Here is a 21190-nt window from a genome sequence, read left to right as displayed (position 1 = left end):
TTTTTCAAGGTGTAAGTAGCAGGGTAGATAAGGGGGAAACCAGTGGCTCTAGTGCATTTGGATTTTTATCATTTTATAAGCTTGAATAAGATCACTTTACATTCTTCAAAATTTCTAAGAATATAGACCCATTCGACTTAATCACTCCTCATATGACAAACGTCTCATCCCAGGAATCTATCTGGTGAATTAGGGATAAACGGTAAAATTTCGGGATGAATGTGTGGAGTCCTGCAAGGTTCAGTGATTGAGCCTCAGCTATTTACAATCTATATCAGTGACTTAGATGACGGGGCTGTGTATAATGTGTCCAAGTTTGCTGACGATACAAAGCTGGGAAAGTAAGCTGTGAGGACCCAAGGAAGCTGCAAAGGCATATAAACCGATACGTGATTGAGCAAGTAGGGGGCAGATGGTGCATAATATGGGGAAGTGTGGAATTATCCAGTTTAATAGGAAGAATGGAAAAACAGAATCTTTCCTCAAAGGTGAGCGACAAGTAAATGCTTGTATTCTTACGGATTATGGGGTCCTTGTACACGAATCACAGAAAGTTAACATGCAGGTGCAGCAAGCATTTAGGAAGGCAAATTGTATGTTCCACTTTATTGCGAGAGGGTTGGAGTATAAGAGTAAGGAAGCTTTGCTGCAATTATAGAGGACTTTGGCGAGACCACACCTGCAGTACGGTGTGCAGTTTTGGTTTCCTTATCAATGGAAGGATATACTTGCCTTAGAGGGGATACACGGCATGTTCTCTAGGTTGATTCCTAGGAAGAGAGGACTATCCTATGTGCAGAAATTAAGTCGAATGGGCCGATATTCTCAGGAGCACGAAAAGAATGAGAGGTGATCTCACTGGAACGTATACAATTCTTAAAGGGCTTGACAGGGTAGATGCTGAGAGGTTGCTTTTCCCTGGCTGGTGTGTCTAGAACTAGTGGTCATAGGCTCAGGATAAGGGGTCGGCCGTCCAGGACTGTGATGAGGAGAATTGTCTTCACTCAGAGGGTTGTGAATCTTCGGAATTCTCTACCCCAGAGGGCTGTGGTGCTCAGTCAATGAGTATTTTCAAGGCTGAGATCGATAGCTATTTGGGCAGTCAGGGAACCAGGTATGTGGGGATAGGGCGGGAAGGTGGAGTTGTGGTCGAAGATCAGTCATGTTATTCTTGAATGGCCGAGCAGGCTCGAGGGGCCAAAACATCTACTCCTGCTCCTATTTATTATGTTCTTATGCCAATTAAAGTTCAGATAAAGACAGACCATTCTCCAATACAGACCGTAACATGCTCAGATACTCCCCAGTTCCAATCTCCCTAAACCCTTCATGCTGGGCAGCTGAAGACAAGTTATGTTACAGCAGCAAAGCTCAGCTGGTTACCATGGGCCCAGGAGAGATGTTTAATGATTTGTTTAGCTCATATCATTTCACTAAAAGTCTTTAATTTGCATGGGCTCCGCCATATTATAGAACATTACTAATCCAGATTCTGTCAGCCAACCAGCACTGCCCTCAGTCACACTTTTCTCTGATGTGGGAGGTGTTGGTGGATGAGCTGTCACTGAGTCCGACTCCGCTCACAGCAGATTGTACCTGAGACTGAGGAGGGTGCAGGTGATCTGAACCCACGGCATCTCACACAGCGACACCTCATTTGAAGACTCTGGTAAGCAGTCGTGTATGAATGGACTTTTAGAACAAGCTCAGAAGTTTGTCACTTGCTAAGTAGGGACTCAGGGATGTGTCTACCGCTTGTCCTGACCAAATACAGTGCTCAGTAAAGACCTGTGGTAGAATATTAGAAGGGGGGTCAGTACCGGGAGACTGGAAAGAGAGTCAATCAATTGGTGTTTATCAAGGAAATGTAAGGAGGTGGCGCTCACCTCTGTCTGTAGGGTCCCAGTGAAGGAGAGAGGTAGAGCTCACCTCGACTGTAGGGTCCCCGTGAGGGAGAGATGTCGAGCTCACGCATCATAAATAGATATACGCACTGATTCCCTCTCCAGCTCCCTATTTAAAGTTTCCACTATTTCCCCATCCCCTCAACTCTCCCTAATACAAATTCTGTGTTTTTACTTCCAGAATATCACCCGGTGAGATGAGGACTCTGCTGCTGATTCTCGGTTACCTGAGTAAGTAATTTTCATTATAAACAAATTGCACCGTGTTTATTTAATATATTTACGTAGCAAACCCTCCCATGGCGCTTCTCGTTCGTGATTTTGATTAGGACAGTTTTAGGGTGTGGCAGGGGTGGAAACCGGATTGGAGAGGTTCAAACGTGGAGTTTAAGTTGAAATTCTTACATTCCTATAAATTATAATTATTTTTATTCGTTCATGGTATGTGGACGTCGCTGGCAAGGCTAGCATTTATTTCCCATCCTTAATTGCCCTTGAGAAGGTGGTGGTGAGCCACATTCTTGAAATACTCCAGTCCGTGTGGTGAAGGTTCTCCCACAGTGTTGTTAGGGAGGGAGCACCCGGATTTTGACCCAGCGGTGATGAAGGAATGGCTGATCAGGTTTAAAACTTATGCATTTGTGAGAGGTATTCGATCATTACTGTGGGCAGTTTTGTTCTCCATATTACAAAAAAGGATGTAGAGGTACTGCAGAGGGTGCGAAAACGTATTTACAAGTTGATACCAGAAATGAGATGTTCTCACTTTCAGGAAAGACTGAAGAGTTTGGAGTTTTTTCTCTAGAAAAGAGGTGACTGAGGGGGGACCTGATCGAGGTCTTGAAAATTATGAATGTAAACGTATAGAAGATGTTTCCACTTATGGCCGAGATGGGATCTAGGGGGCCATCAGTATAAGATAGTCACTGAAAATCCAATAGGGAATTCAGGAGAAACTTCTTTACTTAGAGCTGAGAATACAGAACTCGCTAACACAGGAAAAAGTCAACGCGAATAGCATAGATTATAGATAAGCACATGATGGAGAGAAGAATCGAACGATATGTTGATAGGGTTAGATGAAGAGTGGTGGGAGGAGTCTCATCGTGGAGATTAAGCACCATTAGGACCAGTTGCGCTGAATGGCCTGTTTCTGTGCTGTCAATTCTTTGTAATTCTATTCTGTACATATTACATAAGATAACACATTCTATACTTTTAATTACTGATCAGATGTAAAATTATACATTTGCAATAGATATATAATATTTCCACTATTGATTGATATTACTAATTATGCATTTGTAATTTATCTTTAATATTTGCAATATTGATCGAAATTATTTATATGGATTTGTAAAAGATGTTGAATATTTGAATTGCTGATTGATATTATTTATTGTGGATTTGTAATAGATCTTTAATATTTGCATTATTTATTGATATTATTTATTAAGAAATTGCAATAGATCTTTAATATTTGCATTATTGATCTATGTTATTTATTAAGAATTTGTAATTGATGTTTCATATTTGCATTATTGATGATAATTATTAAGGAATTGCAATAGATCTTTAATATTTGCATTATTGATTGATGTTACTTACTAAAGACTTGTAATAGACCTTTAATATTTGCACTATTGATTGATATTATTTATTAAGAATTTGTATTGATCTTTAATAATTGCATTATTGATTGATGATAATTATTAAGGAATAGCAATAGATCATTAATATTGGCATTATTGACTGATATTATTTGTTAAGGATTTGCAATAGATCTTTAACATTTGCATTATTGATCGATGTTATTTATTACAGCTTTGTAAGAGAACTTTAATATTTGCATTATTAATTGATGATAATTATTAAGAAATTGCAATATATCTTTAATATTTGCAATATTGATTGATGTTACTTACTAATGACTTGTAATTCATCTTTAAGATTTGCATTATTAATTGATATTATTTATTAAGAAATTGTAATAGATCTATAATATTTGTATTATTGATCAATATTAATTATTATGGATTTGTAAAAGCTCTTTAATATTTGCAATATTGATCGAAATTATTTATCAAGGATTTGTAAAGCTTCTTTAATATTTGCATGATTAAGTGGTGTTAATTTTATAAGGATTTGTAATAGTTCTTTAATATTTGCATTATTGATTAATGTTATTTATTAATGTGTTGTAATAGATCCTTAATATTTGCATTATGGATTGATGCTAATTATTAAGAAATTGCAATAGATCTTTAATATTTTCATTATCGATTGATGATATTTATTAAGGATTGTAATATATCCTTAATATTTGCATTACTCATTGTTGTTATTTATTAAGGACTTGAAATAGATCCTTAATATTAGCATTATTAATTGATATTATTTATAATGGATTTGTAATAGATCATTAATATTTGCATTACTGATTGATGATAGTTATTAAGGAATTGTAATAGATCTTTAATATTTGCATTATTGATTGATGTTATTTATTAAGTATTTGTAATAGATCTTTAATATTTGCATTATTGATTGAGGATAATTATTAAGGCATTGTGATAAATCCTTAATATTTTCATTAATAATTGATATTATTTATTATGGATTTGTCATAGATCTTTAATATTTGCATTATTGATTGATGATTAGTTCTAAGGAATTGCAATAGATGTTTACTATTTACATTATTGATTGATATGATTTATTATAGATTTGCAATAAATCTTTAATATTTCCTTTATTGAACGATATTATGTATTAAGGATTTGTAATACATTTTTGATTTTTGTATTATTGACTGATATTATTTATTATGGTTTTGTAATAGATCTTTCCTATTTGCATTATTGATCGATATTATTTATTATGGATTTGTAATAGATCTATATTATTTGCATTATTGATTGATATTATTTATCATGGATTTATAATAGATCTTTAATATTTGCATTATTGATCAATATAATTTATTATGGATTTGTAATGCATGTTTAATATTTGCATTATAAGAACATAAGAACATAAGAAATAGGAGCAGGAGTCGGCCAATCGGCCCCTCGAGCCTGCTCCACCATTCAATAAGATCATGGCTGATCTGATCCTAACCGCCAATCCACTATCACAGAACCATCTCCTGAATCTAACAGAATTAGACACATGAAATAGGAGCAGGATCCGGCTACATGGCCCCTGGGCCCGCTCCGCTACCCACAGGGCCATGACCGATCCGAACCTAGACTCATGTCCAAATTCCTGCCCGCTCCCTGTAACCCTTAATTCCCTTTACTTCTAGGAAACTGTCTATTTCTGTTTTAAATTTATGTAATGATGTAGCTTCTACAGCTTTTTGGGGCAGCATATTCCATGTACCTACCACCCTCTGAGTGAAGTAGTTCCTCCTCATCTCAGTTTTGAAAGAGCAGCCCCTTATTCTAAGACTGTGCCCCCTAGTTCTAGTTTCACCCATCACCGGGAACATCCTCCCCGCATCCACCCGATCCAATCCCTTCACAATCTTATATGTTTCAATAAGATCGCCTCTCATTCTTCTGAACTCCAATGAGTAGAGTCCCAATCTACTCAACCTCTCCTCATATGTCCATCCCCTCATCCCCGGGATTAAGCGAGTGAACCTTCTTTGTACTGACTCGAGAGCAAGTATGTCTTTTCTTAAGTATGGACACCAAAACTGTATGCAGTAATCCAGGTGCGGTCTCACCAATACCTTGTACAACTGAAGCAATACCTCCCTATTTTTATATTCTATCCCCCTAGCAATGAAAGCCAACATTCCATTGGCCCTCTTAATCACTTGCTGCACCTGCATACTAACTTTTTGAGTTTCGTGCACCAGGACCCCCAGATCCCTTTGTATTTCAGTACTTTCCAGTTTCTTGCCATTAAGATAATAACTTTCTCTACGATTTTTCCTGCCAAAGTGCATAATTAATTGGAATAATTTATCATGGAATGGTAAAGGATCTTAAATATTTGCATTATTGATTAATGCTATTTATAAATGTTTTTAATAGATCCTTAATATTTGCATGATGGATTGATTCTAAATATTAAGGATTTGTAATAGATCTTTAATATTTGTATTAATGATCCCTAAGACACGTACGAGCTATAGAGTGGCGATATTGCAGGACTTTAATTACCCAAATATCGAATGGGATAATGCTAGGGTAAAGGGAAAGGATGCGGAGGTATTTCTGAAATGTGTTCAGGAGAATTTTCTTGACCAGTATGTTCTTGGTCCTTCTATGAAGGAGGCATTGCTGGATCTGGTGCTGGGGAATGTGGTGGGCCTGGTTGACCAAATGTTTGTGGGAGAACAATTGGGTAGAGTGATCATTGTATCATAATATTTAGATTAGCAATAGAGAGGAGCAAAGAACAATCGAGAGTGGAACATCAAAACTGGAATAGGGCTAACGTCAATAGGATGTGGATGGATCTAGGCAGTGTAAAATGGAACCAAAGACTGATAGTAAAAGCTGTAACGGAACAATGGGTGATCTTTAAGCAGGAAATATTCAAAGTACAGGCTAGGTACTTTCCAACAAGAGGGAAGGGTAAAGGAATCAAATAAAGGGCTCCGTGGATGATGAGGGAGATGGAGATGATGAAACAATAAAAGAGGGTGTATAATGAATATCAGGTGAATTCTTCAAGTGAGAACCAGACCAACTACAATAAGTTGAGAGGGGGTGTGAAGATGCAAATAAGATTGGCAAAGAGGGAATATGAGAGTAGAATGGCGGTCAACATAAAAGGGAACCCAAAAATCATCTACCGGCAAGTAAACAGTAAGCAGGTACTAAGAGGTGGGGTGGAGCCTGTTAGGGACAAATGACGTGATATATGCTGAGAGGCGCAGGGCAATGCTAGATTACTCAATGCGTACTTTGTATCGGTGTTTACTAAGGAGGTGAATGCTGACAAAATATCGGTAGAATTGGAAAAGATAGAGCAATGGAAGGGGTGAAAATTGATAGACAGGATGTACTAGAAAGACTGGGTATCCTGAGAGTGTATAAGTCCCTGGTCCAGATGGCTTGCATCCCAGGTTGCTAAGGTAATGGGGGAGGAGATAACAGAAGGGCTTGCCATAATTTCCAATCTTCCCTAGATGCGGGGAAGGTGCCTGAGGATTGGAAAGTGGCAAATGTGTCACCATTGTTCAAGAAAGGGTGTAAGGACAATCCTAGTAACTACAGGCTGGTCAGTTTAACATCAGTGGTGGGTATAGTTTTGGAAACAATAATCAATAATCAAGTAAAAAATAACGGGCACTTGGAGAGGTTTAACCTAATGAAGGAGATCAAACATAGATTTGTAAAAGGCAGGTCGTGTTTGACTACACTAATTGAATTTTTTGATGTAGTAACGTGGAGGATTGATGAAGGGAATGCAATGGATGTTGTTTACATGTCTTTTAGGAAGGCGTTTGACAAAGTGTACATCACCATCTGTACTCAGTGTTCCTCTGAGGACTGAGACACTCCCTGATATCTCTCACTGACCACCGAGATTTCCCAACCATCTGCACTCACTGTTCATCTGGGGGCTGTGATGCCACATGACATGTCTCATTGACCATCGAGTGTCCCTCACCATCTGCACTCAGTGTTCACCTGGGGACTGAGATACCCCATGATATCTCTCACTGACCATCGAGAGTCCCTCACCATCTGCACTCAGTGTTGACCTGGGGACTGAGATACCCCGTGATATCTCTCATTGACCATCGAGTGTCCCTCACCATCTGCACTCAGTGTTCACCTGGGGACTGAGATACCCCATGATATCTCTCACTGACCATCGAGTGTCCCTCACCATCTGCACTCAGTGTTCACCTGTGGACTGAGATACCCCGTGATATCTCTCTCTGACCATCGAGAGTCCCTCACCATCTGCACTCAGTGTTTACCTGGGGACTGAGGTACCCCATGATATCTCTCACTGACCATCGAGTGTCCCTCACCATCTGCACTCAGTGTTCACCTGGGGACTGAGATACCCCATGATATCTCTCACTGACCATCGAGTGTACCTCACCATCTGCACTCAGTGTTCACCTGGGGATTGAGATACCCCGTGATATCTCTCTCTGACCATCGAGAGTCCCTCACCATCTGCACTCAGTGTTCACCTGGGGACTGAGATACTCCATGATATCTCTCACTGACCATCGAGATTCCCTCACCATCTGCACTCAGTGTTGACCTGGGGACTGAGATACCCCATGATATCTCTCACCGACCATCGAGTGTCCCTCACCATCGGCACTCAGTGTTCACCTGGGGACTGAGATACCCCATGATATCTCTCACTGACCATCGGGTGTACCTCACCATCTGCACTCAGTGTTGACCTGGGGACTGAGATACCCCATGATATCTCTCACTGACCATCGAGTGTCCCTCACCATCTGCACTCAGTGTTGACCTGGGGACTGAGGTACCCCATGATATCTCTCACTGACCATCGAGTATCCCTCACCATCTGCACTCTGTGTTCACCTGGGGACTGAGATACCCCATGATATCTCTCACTGACCATCGAGATTCCCTCATCATCTGCACTCAATGTTCACCTGGGGACTGAGATACCCCATGATATCTCTCACTGACCATCGAGATTCCCTCACCATCTGCACTCAATGTTCACCTGGGGACTGAGATACCCCATGCTATCTCACACTGACCATGGAGTGTCCCTCACCATCTGTACTCAGTGTTCACCTGGGGACTGAGATACCCCATGATATCTCTCACTGACCATCGAGTGTCCCTCACCATCTGCACTCAGTGTTCACCTGGGGACTGAGATACCCCATGATATCTCTCACTGACCATCGAGAGTCCCTCACCATCTGCACTCAGTGTTCACCTGGGGACTGAGTTACCCCATGATATCTCTCACTGACCATCGAGTGTCCCTCACCATCTGTACTCAGTGTTCACCTGGGGACTGAGATACCCCGTGATATCTCTCACTGACCATCGAGATTCCCTCATCATCTGCACTCAATGTTCACCTGGGGACTGAGATACCCCATGATATCTCTCACTGACCATCGAGTGTCCCTCACCATCTGCACACTGTTCACCTGGGCACTGAGATACCCCATGATATATGTCACTGACCATCGAGTGTCCATCACCATCTGCACTCAGTGTTTACCTGGGGACTGAGATACCCCATGATATCTGTCACTGACCATCGAGAGTCCCTCACCATCTGCACTCAGTGTTTACCTGGGGACTGAGATACCCCATGATATCTCTCACTGACCATGGAGAGTCCCTCACCATCTGCACTGTGTTCACCAGCTCAATCTGCAGGTGGCGGAGGCGGTTCCACACTGTTGGAGGTGCCCGCGGGAACTGCAGCTTGAAACCTACCCGGGCACACGGTGTTCTGTAGCTGGGACAGAACCATTAATGCAGAACAGAGTGATCAGCCTGCGAGGTGGGACGGAGAGGGTGAGAGTGAGCCGGACATCCTGAGTCTCTGTGTTAATAGAAGTAAAACGGAAACCAAATTTCAGTGACTCAGAACGAAGCCTGGTTTACAGAATCGCTAAACTCCAGCTTTACATTTGCAGTTTTCAATTGGGCGAAGTGCAGCTGAGGTTTTTGCAGCTTTGTGTTTCCTGAGAGATAAGGGTTCATCTAGAGTAGGGAGGACTGTCGGTGAGCAGTGAGTTAGAGGGAGGCTGCGCTGGGAGACAGATAGAAACTGGCTGATGGAAGGACGAAAGTTTCCCGCTTTCATTTGGGGGATTTTCTACAAGGGCGGTGAGTGAGCCTGAGGTTATTGGTTCTTCAGGTAGTACAAGTCGCTGTGTAACATTAATTGTACTTTACATTAACAGTAAACAACTTTCTGTCACTCAGTCGCAGACTCCGCACTCACTGAACCGTGTGAACATCACACAGTCCTGGAGGACACCTGGAGGAGCACAGACTGCCGTAGGACTGAGTGCGTCGGTGATCGGAATCGAAAGTGTGATTACCATATTGTTCAAGGATGGTACAGATTTAAAAGGTAACGTGAGGGGGAAATTACAGATAAACAACTCGATAAGCGAAGAGTAAATGTACAAAACAGATCAAAGTGTGAGAGTAGGAATGGGTACTGCAGAGAGACCGGGATCATCAGTCAGAGTAATGGGGCAGTCAGTTCATCCAGGGGAAGGGGAGCAACCGGACTCTGCACAGAGAAAGAGGGAGAATAAAGGGAGATATCCAGGATAGAGGGGAATATAGAATGGGGACAGAGAGGAAAGGGGGATTCCCGGGATAGAGGGGAATATAGAACGGGGACAGAGACTAAAGGGAGTTACCCGGGATAGAGGGGAAGATAGAACGGGGACAGAGAGTAAAGGGAGATACCCGGGATAGTGGGGAATATAGAACGGGGACAGAGAGTAAAGGGAGATACCCGGGATAGAGGGGAATATAGAACGGGGACAGAGAGTAAAGCGGGATACACGGGATAGAGGGGATATAGAACGGGGACAGAGAGTAAAGGGAGATACCGGGGATAGAGGGGAATATAGAAAGAGGACAGAGAGTAAAGGGAGATACCCGGGATAGAGGGGAATATAGAACGGGGACAGACAGTAAAGTGAGATACCCGAGATAGAGGGGAATATAGAACGGGGACAGAGAGTAAAGGGAGATACCAGGGATAGAGGGGAATATAGAAAGAGGACAGAGAATAAAGGGAGATACCCGGGATACAGGGGAATATAGAACTGGGACAGAGAGTAAACTGTGATACCCGGGATAGAGGGGAATATTGAATGGGGACAGAGAGTAAAGGGAGATACCCGGGATAGAGGGTAATATAGAACGGGGACAGAGAGTAAAGGGAGATACCCGGGATAGAGGGTAATATAGAACGGGGACAGAGAGTAAAGGGAGATACCCGGGATAGAGGGGAATATAGAACGGGGACAGAGAGCAAAGGGAGATACCCGGGATCGAGGAGAATATAGAACGGGGACAGAGAGTGAAGGGAGATACCCGGGATAGAGGGGAATATAGAACTGGGACAGAGAGTATAGGGAGATACCCGGGATAGAGGGGAATATAGAACGGGGACAGAGAGTAAAGGGAGATACCCAGGATAGAGGAGAATATAGAACGGGGGCAGAGAGTAAAGGGAGATACCCGGGATAGAGGGGAATATAGAACGGGGACAGAGAGTATAGGGAGATACGCGGGATAGAGGGGAATATAGAACGGGGACAGAGAGGAAAGGGAGATTCCCGGGATTGAGGGGAATATAGAACGGGGACAGAGAGTAAAGGGAGATACCCGGGATAGAGGGAATAAAGAACGGGGACAGAGAGTAAAGCGAGATACCCGGGACAGAGGGAATATATAACGGGGACAGCAGTAAAGGGAGATACCCGGGATAGAGGGGAATATAGAACGGGGACAGTGAGTAAAGGGAGGTACCCGGGATAGAGGGGAATATAGAACGGACACAGAGAGTAAAGGGAGATACCCGGGATAGAGGGAAATATAGAACGGGGACAGAGAGTAAAGGGAGATACCCGGGATAGAGGGGAATATAGAACGGGGACAGTGAGTAAAGGGAGGTACCCGGGATAGAGGGGAATATAGAACGGGGACAGAGAGTAAAGGGAGTTACCCGGGTCAGAGGGAATATAGAACGGGGACAGAGAGTAAAGGGAGATACCCGGAATAGAGGGGAATACAGAACGGGGAGAGAGAGTAAAGGGAGATACCCGGGATAGAGGGAAATATAGAACGGGGACAGTGAGTATAGGGGAGATACCCGGGATAAAGGGGAATATAGAATCGGGACAGAGGGTAAAGGGAGATACCCTGGATAGAGGGGAATATAGAACGGGGACAGAGAGTAAAGGAAGATACCCGGGATGGAGGGGAATATAGAACGGGGACAGAGAGTAAAGGGAGATGCCCGGGATAGAGGGGAATATAGAACGGGGACAGAGAGTAAAGGGAGATACCCGGGATAGAGGGGAATATAGAACGGGGACAGATAATAAAGGGTGATACCTGGGATAGAGGGGAATATACAACGGGGACAGAGTGTAAAGGGAGATATCTTAGATAGAGGGGAATATAGAACGGGGACAGAGAGTTAAGGGAGATACCCGGGATAGAGGGGAATATAGAACGGGGACAGAGAGTAAAGGGAGATACCCGGAATAGAGGGGAATATAGACCGGGGACAGAGAGTAACGGGAGATACCCGGGATACAGGGGAATATAGAACGGGGACAGCGAGTAAAGGGAGATACCCGGGATAGAGCGGAATATAGAACGGGGACAGAGAGTAAAGGGAGATACCCGGGATAGAGGGTAATATAGAACGGGGACAGAGAGTAAAGGAAGATACCCGGGATAGAGGGAAATATAGAACGGGGAAAGAGAGTAAAGGGAGGTACCCGGGATAGAGGGGAATATAGAACGGGGACAGAGAGTAAAGGGAGATACCCGGGATAGAGGGGAATATAGAATGGGGGCAGAGAGTAAAGTGAGATACTCGGGATAGAGGAGAATATAGAACGGGGACAGAGATTATAGGGAGATACCCGGGATAGAGGGGAATATAGAACGGGGACAGAGAGTAAAGGGTGATGCACCGGATAAAGGGGAATATAGAACGGGGACAGAGAGTAAAGGTAGATACCCGGGATAGAGGGGAATATAGAACGGGGGCAGAGACTAAAGGGAAATTCCCGGGATAGAGGGGACTATAGAACGGGCAAAGTGAGTACAGGGAGATACTCGGGATAGAGGGGAATATAGAACGGGGACAGAGAGTAAAGGGAGATACCCGGGATAGAGGGGAATACAGAACGGGGACAGAGAGTAAAGGGAGATACCCGGGATAGAGGGGACAATAGAACGGGCAAAGAGAGTAAAGGGAGACACCCGGGATAGAGGGGAATATAGAACGGGGACAGAAAGTATAGGGAGATACCCGGGATAGAGGGGAATATAGAACGGGGACAGAGAGAAAAGGGAGATACCCGGGATAGAGGGGAATATAGAACGGGGACAGAGAGTATAGGGAGATACCCGGGATAGAGGGGAATATAGAACGGGGACAGAGAGTAAAGCAAGACAGCCGGGATTGAGGGGAATATAGAACGGGGACAGAGAGTAAAGGGAGACACCAGGGATAGAGGCGAATATAGAAAGGGGACAGAGAGTAAAGGCAGATACCCGGGACAGAGGGAATATAGAACGGGGACAGAGAGTAAAGGGAGATACCCGGGATAGAGGGGAATATAGAACGGGTACAGTGAGTAAAGGGAGGTACCCGGGATAGAGGGGAATATAGAACGGGGACAGAGAGTAAAGGGAGATACCCGGGATAGAGGTGAATATAGAACAGGGACAGAGAGTAAAGAGAGATACCCGGGATAGAGGTGAATATAGAACGTGGACACAGAGTAAAGGCATATACCTGGGATAGAGGGGAATATAGAACGGGGACAGAGAGTAAAGGGAGGTACCCGGGATAGAGGGGAATATAGACCGGGGCAGAGAGTAACGGGAGATACCCGGGATAGTGGGGAATATAGAACACGGACAGCGAGTAAAGGGAGATACCCGCGATAGAGGGGAATAAAGAACGGGGACAGAGTGTAAAGGGAGATACCCGGAATAGAGGGGAATATAGAACGGGGACAGAGAGTGAAGGGATATACCCGGGATAGAGGGAAATATAGAATGGGGACAGTGAGTAAAGGGGAGATACCCGGGTTAGAGGGGAATATAGAATGGGGACAGAGGGTAAAGGGAGTTACCCGGGATAGAGGGGATATAGAACGGGGACAGAGAGTAATGGGTGATACCCATGATAGAGGGGAATATAGAGCAGGAACAGAGAGTAAAGAGAGATACCCGGGATAGAGGGGAATATAGAACGGGGACAGAGAGTAAAGGGAGATACCCGGGATAGAGGGGAATATAGAATGGGGACAGAGAGAAAAGGGAGATACCCAGAATAGAGGGGAATATAGAACGGGGACAGAGAGTAACGGGAGATACCCGGTATAGAGGGGAATATAGAACGGGGACAGAGAGTAAAGGGAGATACCCGGGATAGAGGGGAATATAGAACAGGGACAGAGAGTAAGGAGAGATACCCGGGATTGAGGGGAATATAGATCGGGAACAGAGAATAAAGGGAGATACCCAGGATAGAGGGGAATATAGAACTGGGACAGAGAGTAAAGTGAGATAAACGGGATGGAAGGGAATATAGAACGGGGACAGAGAGTAAAGGGAGATACCCGGGATAGAGGGGAATATAGAACATGGACAGAGAGTAAAGAGAGATACCCGGGATAGAGGGGAATATAGAACGGGGAGAGAGAGTAAAGGGAGATACCCGGAATAGAGGGGAATATAGAACGGGGAGAGAGAGTAAAGGGAGATACCCGGGATAGAGGGAAATATAGAACGGGGACAGTGAGTAATGGGAAGATACCCGGGATAAAGGGGAATATAGAATGGGGACAGAGGGTAAAGGGAGATACCCGGGACAGAGGGGAATATAGAACGAGGACAGAGATTAAAGGGAGATACCCGGGATGGAGGGAAATATAGCACGGGGACAGAGAGTAAAGGGAGATACCCGGGATATAGGGGAATATAGAACAGGGACAGAGAGTAAAGAGAGATACCCAGGATAGAGGGGAATATAGAACGGGGACAGAGAGTAAAGGGAGATACCCGGGATAGAGGGGAATATAGAACGGGGACAGAGAGTAAAGGCAGATACCCGGGATAGAGGGGAATATAGAACGGGGACAGAGAGTAACGGGAGATACCCGGGATAGAGGGGAATATAGAACGGGGACAGAGAGTAAAGGGAGATACCCGGGATAGGGGGGAATATAGAATGGGGACAGAGAATAAAGGGTGATACCTGGGATAGAGGGGAATATACAACGGGGACAGAGTGTAAAGTGAGATATCTGTGATAGAGGGGAATATAGAACGGGGACAGAGAGTAAAGGGAGATACCCGGGATAGAGGGGAATATAGACCGGGGACAGAGAGTAACGGGAGACATCCGGGATAGAGGGGAATATAGAACGGGGACAGCGAGTAAAGGGAGACACCCGGGATAGAGGGGAATATACAACGGGGACAGAGAGTAAAGTGAGATACCCAGGATAGAGGGGAATATAGAACGGGGACAGAGAGTAAAGGGAGATTCCGGGGATGGAGGGGAATATAGAACGGGGACAGAGAGTAAAGGGAGATACCCGGGATAGAGGTGAATATAGAACAGGGACAGAGAGTAAAGAGAGATACCCGGGATAGAGGTGAATATAGAACGTGGACACAGAGTAAAGGCATATACCCGGGATAGAGGGGAATATAGAACGGGGACAGAGAGTAAAGGGAGGTACCCGGGATAGAGGGGAATATAGAACGGGGACAGAGAGCAACGGGAGATACCCGGGATCGAGGGGAATAAAGAACGGGGACAGAGAGTAAAGGGAGATACCCGGGATAGAGAGGAATATAGACCGGGGCAGAGAGTAACGGGAGATACCCGGGATAGTGGGGAATATAGAACACGGACAGCGAGTAAAGGGAGATACCCGGGATAGAGGGGAATATAGAACGGGGACAGAGAGTAAAGGGAGATACCCGGGATAGAGGGGAATAAAGAACGGGGACAGAGAGTAAAGGGAGATACACGGAATAGAGGGGAATATAGAACGGGGACAGAGAGTGAAGGGATATACCCGGGATAGAGGGGATATAGAACGGGGACAGAGAGTAAAGGGTGATACCCATGATAGAGGGGAATATAGAGCAGGGACAGAGAGTAAAGAGAGATACCCGGGATAGAGGGGAATATAGAACGGAGACAGAGAGTAAAGGGAGATACCCGGGATAGAGGGGAATATAGAATGGGGACAGAGACTAAAGGGAGTTACCCGGGATAGAGGGGAAGATAGAACGGGGACAGAGAGTAAAGGGAGATACCCGGGATAGTGGGGAATATAGAACGGGGACAGAGAGAAAAGGGAGATACCCGGGATAGAGGGGAATATAGAACGGGGACAGAGAGTAAAGCGGGATACACGGGATAGAGGGGATATAGAACGGGGACAGAGAGTAAAGGGAGATACCGGGGATAGAGAGGAATATAGAAAGAGGACAGAGAGTAAAGGGAGATACCCGGGATAGAGGGGAATATAGAACGGAGACAGAGAGTAAAGGGAGATACCCGGGATAGAGGGGAATATAGAATGGGGACAGAGAGTAAAGGGAGATACCCAGAATAGAGGGGAATATAGAACGGGGACAGAGAGTAACGGGAGATACCCGGTATAGAGGGGAATATAGAACGGGGACAGAGAGTAAAGGGAGATACCCGGGATAGAGGGGAATATAGAACCGGGACAGAGAGTAAAGAGAGATACCCGGGATTGAGGGGAATATAGATCGGGAACAGAGAATAAAGGGAGATACCCAGGATAGAGGGGAATATAGAACGGGGACAGAGAGTAAAGTGAAATAAACGGGATGGAAGGGAATATAGAACGGGGACAGAGAGTAAAGGGAGATACCCGGGATAGAGGGGAATATAGAACATGGACAGAGAGTAAAGAGAGATACCCGGGATAGAGGGGAATATAGAACGGGGACAGAGAGTAAAGGGAGATACCCGGGTTAGAGGGGAATATAGAACGGGGACAGAGAGTAAAGGGGGATACCCGGGATAGAGGGGAATATAGAACGGGGACAGAGAGTAAAGGGAGATACCCAGGATAGAGGGGAATATAGAACGGGGACAGAGAGTAAAGGGAGATACCCGGGATGGAGGGGCATATAGAACGGGGACAGAGAGTAAAGGGAGATACCCGGGATAGAGGGGAATATAGAACAGGGACAGAGAGTAAAGAGAGATACCCGGGATAGAGGGGAATATAGAACGGGGTCAGAGAATCTTGGGAGATACCCGGGATACAGGGGAATATAGAACGGGGACAGAGAGTAAAGGGAGATACCCAGGATAGAGGGGAATATAGAACGGGGACAGAGAGTAAAGGGAGATACCAGGGATAGAGGGGAATATAGAACGGGCACAGAGAGTAAAGGGTGATACCTGGGATAGAGGGGAATATAGAACGGGGACAGAGAGTAAAGGGAGATACCAGGGATAGAGGGGAATATAGAACGGGGACAGAGAGTAAAGGGTGATACCTGGGATAGAGGGGAATATAGAACGGGGACAGAGAGTAAAGGGAGATATCTGGGATAGAGTGGAATATAGAACGGGGACAGAGAGTAAACGGAGATACCCGGGATAGAGGGGAATATAGAACGGGGACAGAGAGTAAAGGGAGATACCAGGGATAGAGGGGAATATAGAACGGGGACAGAGAGTAAAGGGTGATACCTGGGATAGAGGGGAATATAGAACGGGGACAGAGAGTAAAGGGAGATATCTGGGATAGAGTGGAATATAGAACGGGGACAGAGAGTAAAGGGAGATACCCGGAATAGAGGGGAATATAGAACGGGGACAGACAGTAAAGGGAGATCCCCGGGATAGAGGGAAATATAGAACGGGGACAGTGAGTAAAGGGGAGATACCCGGGATAGAGGGGAATATAGAACGGGGACAGAGAGTAAAGGGAGATACCCGGGATAGAGGGGAATATAGAACGGGGACAGAGAATAAAGGGTGATACCTAGGATAGAGGGGAATATACAACGGGGACAGAGAGTAAAGGGAGATATCTGGGATGGAGGGGAATATAGAACGGGGACAGAGAGTAAAGGGAGATACCCGGGATAGAGGGGAATATAGAACGGGGACAGAGAGTAAAGGGAGATACCCGGGATAGAGGGGAATATAGATCGGGGACAGTGAGTAAAGGGAGATACCCGGGATAGAGGGGAACATAGAACGGGGAAAGAGAGTAAGGGGAGATACCCGGGATAGAGGGGAAAATAGAACGGGGACAGTGAGTGAAGCGAGATACCCGGGATAGAGGGGAATAAAGACCGGGGACAGAGAGTAACGGGAGATACCCCGGATAGTGGGGAATATAGAACGGGGACAGCGAGTAAAGGGAGATACCCGGGATAGAGGGGAATATAGAACGGGGACAGAGAGTAAAGGGAGATACCCGGGATAGAGGGGATAAAGAACGGGGACAGAGAGTGAAGGGAGATACCCGGAATGGTGGATAATATAGAACGGGGACAGACAGTGAAGGGATATACCCGGGATAGAGGGAAATATAGAACGGGGACAGTGAGTAAAGGGGAGATACCCGGGTTAGAGGGGAATATAGAATGGGGACAGAGGGTAAAGGGAGATACCCGGGTTAGAGGGGAATATAGAACGGGGACAGAGAGTAAAGGGAGATACCCAGGATGGAGGGGAATATAGAACGGGGACAGAGAGTAAAGGGAGATACCCGGGATAGAGGGGAATATAGAACAGAGTCAGAGAGTAAAGAGAGATTCCCGGGATAGAGGGGAATATAGAATGGGGACAGAGACTAAAGGGAGATACCCGGGATAGAGGGGAATATAGAACAGGGACAGAGAGTAAAGAGGGATACCCGGGATAGAGGGGAATATAGAACGGGGACAGAGAGTAACGGGAGATACCCGGGATAGAGGGGAATATAGAACGTGGACACAGAGTAAAGGCATATACCCGGGATAGAGGGGAATATAGAACGGGGACAGAGAGTAAAGGGAGGTACCCGGGATAGAGGGGAATATAGAACGGGGACAGAGAGCAACGGGAGATACCCGGGATCGAGGGGAATAAAGAACGGGGACAGAGAGTAAAGGGAGATACCCGGGATAGAGAGGAATATAGACCGGGGCAGAGAGTAACGGGAGATACCCGGGATAGTGGGGAATATAGAACACGGACAGCGAGTAAAGGGAGATACCCGGGATAGAGGGGAATATAGAACGGGGACAGAGAGTAAAGGGAGATACCCGGGATAGAGGGGAATAAAGAACGGGGACAGAGAGTAAAGGGAGATACACGGAATAGAGGGGAATATAGAACGGGGACAGAGAGTGAAGGGATATACCCGGGATAGTGGGAAATATAGAATGGGGACAGTGAGTAAAGGGGAGATACCCGGGTGAGAGGGGAATATAGAATGGGGACAGAGGGTAAAGGGAGTTACCCGGGATAGAGGGGATATAGAACGGGGACAGAGAGTAATGGGTGATACCCATGATAGAGGGGAATATAGAGCAGGGACAGAGAGTAAAGAGAGATACCCGGGATAGAGGGGAATATAGAACGGAGACAGAGAGTAAAGGGAGATACCCGGGATAGAGGGGAATATAGAATGGGGACAGAGAGTAAAGGGAGATACCCGGGATAGAGGGGAATATAGAACCGGGACAGAGAGTAAAGAGAGATACCCGGGATTGAGGGGAATATAGATCGGGAACAGAGAATAAAGGGAGATACCCAGGATAGAGGGGAATATAGAACGGGGACAGAGAGTAAAGTGAGATAAACGGGATGGAAGGGAATATAGAACGGGGACAGAGAGTAAAGGGAGATACCCGGGATAGAGGGGAATATAGAACATGGACAGAGAGTAAAGAGAGATACCCGGGATAGAGGGGAATATAGAACGGGGACAGAGAGTAAAGGGAGATACCCGGGTTAGAGGGGAATATAGAACGGGGACAGAGAGTAAAGGGGGATACCCGGGATAGAGGGGAATATAGAACGGGGACAGAGAGTAAAGGGAGATACCCAGGATAGAGGGGAATATAGAAAGGGGACAGAGAGTAAAGGGAGATACCCGGGATGGAGGGGCATATAGAACGGGGACAGAGAGTAAAGGGAGATACCCGGGATAGAGGGGAATATAGAACAGGGACAGAGAGTAAAGAGAGATACCCGGGATAGAGGGGAATATAGAACGGGGTCAGAGAATCTTGGGAGATACCCGGGATACAGGGGAATATAGAACGGGGACAGAGAGTAAAGGGAGATACCAGGGATAGAGGGGAATATAGAACGGGGACAGAGAGTAAAGGGTGATACCTGGGATAGAGGGGAATATAGAACGGGGACAGAGAGTAAAGGGAGATACCAGGGATAGAGGGGAATATAGAACGGGGACAGAGAGTAAAGGGTGATACCTGGGATAGAGGGGAATATAGAACGGGGACAGAGAGTAAAGGGAGATATCTGGGATAGAGTGGAATATAGAACGGGGACAGAGAGTAAACGGAGATACCCGGGATAGAGGGGAATATAGAACGGGGACAGAGAGTAAAGGGAGATACCAGGGATAGAGGGGAATATAGAACGGGGACAGAGAGTAAAGGGTGATACCTGGGATAGAGGGGAATATAGAACGGGGACAGAGAGTAAAGGGAGATATCTGGGATAGAGTGGAATATAGAACGGGGACAGAGAGTAAAGGGAGATACCCGGAATAGAGGGGAATATAGAACGGGGACAGACAGTAAAGGGAGATCCCCGGGATAGAGGGAAATATAGAACGGGGACAGTGAGTAAAGGGGAGATACCCGGGATAGAGGGGAATATAGAACGGGGACAGAGAGTAAAGGGAGATACCCGGGATAGAGGGGAATATAGAACGGGGACAGAGAATAAAGGGTGATACCTAGGATAGAGGGGAATATACAACGGGGACAGAGAGTAAAGGGAGATATCTGGGATGGAGGGGAATATAGAACGGGGACAGAGAGTAAAGGGAGATACCCGGGATAGAGGGGAATATAGAACGGGGACAGAGAGTAAAGGGAGATACCCGGGATAGAGGGGAATATAGATCGGGGACAGTGAGTAAAGGGAGATACCCGGGATAGAGGGGAACATAGAACGGGGAAAGAGAGTAAGGGGAGATACCCGGGATAGAGGGGAAAATAGAACGGGGACAGTGAGTGAAGCGAGATACCCGGGATAGAGGGGAATAAAGACCGGGGACAGAGAGTAACGGGAGATACCCCGGATAGTGGGGAATATAGAACGGGGACAGCGAGTAAAGGGAGATACCCGGGATAGAGGGGAATATAGAACGGGGACAGAGAGTAAAGGGAGATACCCGGGATAGAGGGGATAAAGAACGGGGACAGAGAGTGAAGGGAGATACCCGGAATAGTGGATAATATAGAACGGGGACAGACAGTGAAGGGATATACCCGGGATAGAGGGAAATATAGAACGGGGACAGTGAGTAAAGGGGA

The 21190-nt window shown here is 45.6% G+C and overlaps 1 long non-coding RNA gene across 1 annotated transcript in view; it reads left to right on the top strand.

Annotated features, from left to right (window-relative positions):
* The first annotated feature begins 2087 nt into the window (after positions 1-2087).
* The window catches only part of LOC147091441 (uncharacterized), a 347011-nt gene continuing 327908 nt past the window's right edge, over positions 2088-21190 (top strand). Inside the window, exon 1 of the long non-coding RNA XR_015075211.1 lies at positions 2088-2135. This is a non-coding gene — a long non-coding RNA (uncharacterized LOC147091441). The remainder of the gene's footprint in view (positions 2136-21190) is intronic.

The sequence above is a fragment of the Somniosus microcephalus genome, unplaced genomic scaffold (genome assembly GCF_052327205.1).
Source record: "Somniosus microcephalus isolate GS21.2 unplaced genomic scaffold, FLI_Smic_1.0 unresolved_chr3, whole genome shotgun sequence".
Classification (NCBI taxonomy): Eukaryota; Metazoa; Chordata; class Chondrichthyes; order Squaliformes; family Somniosidae; genus Somniosus; species Somniosus microcephalus.
The sequence above is the reverse complement of the archived record's forward strand: the minus strand, read 5'-3'. Positions and strand labels throughout refer to the sequence as shown.